Source organism: Lepeophtheirus salmonis, unplaced genomic scaffold (genome assembly GCF_016086655.4).
Source record: "Lepeophtheirus salmonis unplaced genomic scaffold, UVic_Lsal_1.4 unplaced_contig_16519_pilon, whole genome shotgun sequence".
In the NCBI taxonomy this organism is placed as follows: domain Eukaryota; kingdom Metazoa; phylum Arthropoda; class Copepoda; order Siphonostomatoida; family Caligidae; genus Lepeophtheirus; species Lepeophtheirus salmonis.
Window position 1 is genome coordinate 17,398 of NW_027291952.1, and position 4,170 is coordinate 21,567.

Here is a 4,170-nt window from a genome sequence, read left to right on the forward strand (position 1 = left end):
ATTAAATTTTAATATTTACTCTTTCTTAAAAACTAAATCTTTAAACGTTGTAAGAAATTTAGATATTTTAATGGTTGGTTCTAATTTTGATGGTTTTGTTATTAATAAAAGATTTATATTTGATGGTAAATGTATTGAGATTATTATTAACAAAAATACTGATAATTTAAATTTAAATACTAATAATAGTAGTAAAAATATTGTAATTGTAAAAAAATTAATTAATAATAATTTAAATACTATAAATAATACTAATATTAATAATTTAAATATTAATTTAAATAATTTTAAAAAAGTTTTTAATTTTGAATGTTTAGATTATTTGAGTTTTTATGATAAAAAATTTTATACTTTTAATTTAAATAACTTAAAAAATAATAATACTAATATTAGTAATATTGATATTAATAATTTAAATAATATTAGTAATACTAATTTAAGTAATTTTAATAATTTAAAATGTTATAATTTATTAGGAAGATCAGTAGAAATTAATAATAATAATTTTAATTCAAATTTAAATTTAAAAAATATAATTCAAAATTGTTTTTATAGTAAATTTAATAATATTAATTATAAAAATAATAATATTAATAATTTAATATTAGATAATTCAAATATTAATTATATTAACATTAATAGTATTAATAATAATTTAAATACTACTAATAATTTTGTAATTCCAATTTCTAAAATTTTTAAATTAATTTTTAAAGAAAGTTTTATTCAAAATGAAATTATTAATACTCATAAATTTTATAATACTACTAATGATTCATTTAGTTTATCATACTTTAATACTAATTTAAAAATATTATTAATAATAATTTAAATACTAATAATAATACTACCAATACTAATAATAATATAAATTTAGATTTAAAAAATATTGAAAATTTAGATTTAAGTTATTCTAATATTGAAAATATAAATTATGCATTTAATTTAATTATTAATTGTTTAAAAAAAAATATTAATAATTCAATTTTAATTAATTTAAATATTTTTAATAAAAATTGTTTAGAATTATTAAATTCTATTAATACTAATAATATTAATACTAATTTAAATATTAATAATTCTAATAATAATTTAAATATTGTTAAATATGAAATTGTTAATAACATTTTAAATATTATAACTAATAGTAATACTAATAATTTAAATACGGATAGTAATAATAATATAAATAATAGTAGTAATTTAAATTTACTAAATTTTTTTGTTCAATTATATTTAAATAGTATTAATATTAATAAAAATTTAAATAACAATAATACTATTACTAGTACTACTACTAATTTAAAAGAAAGTTCTAATAGTAATAATAATATTTATAATAATAGTGAGGATTATAAAATTATTTTAGATATTTTAGAAAAAAGATTAACAATTTTTAAAAATTTAAATTAAATTTATTATATTAAATAAATAAAATTATTTTTATTTTTAATTTATTATTAATAGTCTATCAACGTTATTTTATTATTAGAAGTTGTAAAAATAAAATTAAGTTTAATTTAATTAAAATAAAATTAGTATTATTAAATAAAAATTAAAAATAAAATAACTAAATTTTATTTAAACATTCTCTCTTTTTTCTTTACTGATAAAAATTAATTAAAAATCAAAAATTAAAATTATTTTTTTAAAATTTTTTTAATTTATAAACAATTCTTACCACTTTATCAAAATTTTACTGATAAATTCAATAACAATTATTATTTAAACTAAAAATTTTTTTTTAAACACCTACTACTTCTACTCTCAGTAGAATAATAAATAATAATTAGTATGGAACTATTATTCAATATTATAAAAACAGCAAACTTTCTTTTAAGATTAAACCAACAACAGAAAAAAAGTTATTACGCAAAATGTACAAACTTTATTCTTAATGATGATTATTATTGTACTCCCAATCCAAAAGAACCAGAAATACTAAAAAAACCAGAAATACTGAAAATACCAAAAAGACCTGTTATCGATTTTGATTTAGACGTAATATGTGAATCATCACCAAAAAACTATCTTAAACAAATACTTTTCAGAGATTTAGAAAAGCCTGGAAATATTAATACTGTAAACAATATTACTGACATATATTATCTTTCTAAATGTTATTTTAGTTATATGCAGAGCTTTTTCTCGTATAGGGATAAGTTTTTTGCAATTAAGTATATATATCTAGCACTTAATATTTTTATTAATACTAATAATATTACGAATAATGATGATAGTACTACTAATATTACGAATATTAATAATGATAAGGATGAAGAGTTTTACAGAAAAACTTATATAGCTTTTGCATTTGCAAACATACTATACGGTACCGTTGGATTCTCCTACATGACTAGACATTTTGACCAAAACAAGTACACCCCCTCAAAACCACTTGAAAAATACTATGAAAAAAGAGGTATAATGCAAATTTCAACAGAAGAAAACTACAAACTAGCAACAGACTTTCTAACAAACTCAAACTGTGAAAAATACGGTCTTAAACAAATTGACTTTGTAAAAAATCCAGAACAGATGGCAGTGTTTGGTAAAACACAGATATATGCTTCAATATATGTGTACGATTTGATTGTAAAGGATTATATGAAGAATAATAAGGTTGAGAAAAAGGATATGACGTATTATAAATTCAGAGAAGCTTTGAATACATCTAATAATGTTGAAGAGGAGATTAATAATAACAACAATAATTGTTACGATATAGAGCATGAATTTAGTTCTGAAAAATTTCATAGGAGGCATAAGTTATTCTGTATGGTGTTTGAAAATCTTACTTGTAATAATATTAAAAATGATACTAATGAGAATAACCATTGTGAAAGAAATTGTGAATGCATGGAAAATGAATACGAAAAGTTGGAAATATTCTTTAATGGTAAATTTAATTTTAGAGAGTTTTATCAGTGTAAGAATCGTAATTAGAGGGAAAATGATTATCTTATCTTAAGTGGAGATTTTTTAATGGATGTGTTATGGCTTCTTGTTTTAAGAGGATTGATGATGATGGTAATGTTATAAATAATGGTAGTAGTGATAGTAGATGGGAGGCAAGTTTTTGTGATGAGTAATTTTAAATTAAATTTTTAATTTGTAATATTTTTATAAATATATTTAAAAATTTTTTAATTATTACTATAAGTAGTAATATTATTTATATTTAAAAATTATTACTATAAGAGGTAATAATATTATATATATTTAATAAATTTTAAAAATACTAAATAAATTACTACAACAATATATTTTTTAGTTAAATTATATTCTTAAATAATATATGTTATAATGTATTGATATCAACTGATAAGAATTATAATACTAAATTGAAGATAAACTTTTTATATATGAGGTTAAACTTAAATTTTTATATAGAAATATGTTTTAAGAATAACTAACTAAAAATTAAGAATAATAATAATAAAATATGAAAGATTAAGAAAGATTGAATAAATATTTTTAATTTATTTTTATTTTTAGTTTAATTAAAAATATGTTTTAGCTATTTTTTATTTTATCAACCAGTTTTATTATATTAGTTAGTTTATTATATTGTTTATTTTTATATTAGTTAGTCTATTATATTGTATTTTTATATTAGTTATTTTATATTTCCAAATATAATAAATTGTATAAATATATAATCTGTTTTTGTTTTTAATATATTTTTAGTTTTAAAGTTAATTTAATTTTAGTTAGTTTATAAGTTTTAGTTATTTTTATTATTTTACTTTTTTATAACGTTATTATTATAATTATTATTAATATAATTAATATTATTATTTTAATTTAATATTAAAAATAAAAAAATTAATTTTAGAATGGAGAAATGTTGTAAATAGCTTTCCTAAATTTTTAATTAATTTTTTTTTTTTTTTTTGTTTAGTAGGTTTTATTTATTTAAAATTATATTAAACTTTAATAAATATTTTTAAATACTAATAATTAAATGTAAATACTACTAATTTAAATATAAATAATTAAATAATACTAATAATTTAAATATAAATAATTAAATAATACTAATAATTTAAATTTAACTTAATTTATAATTATTAAATATTAATATAAATAATACAATAATTTAAATTTAAGTATTTTTAATAATTTAAATAATAATATAAGTAATACTAATATTTTAAAAATATAAAT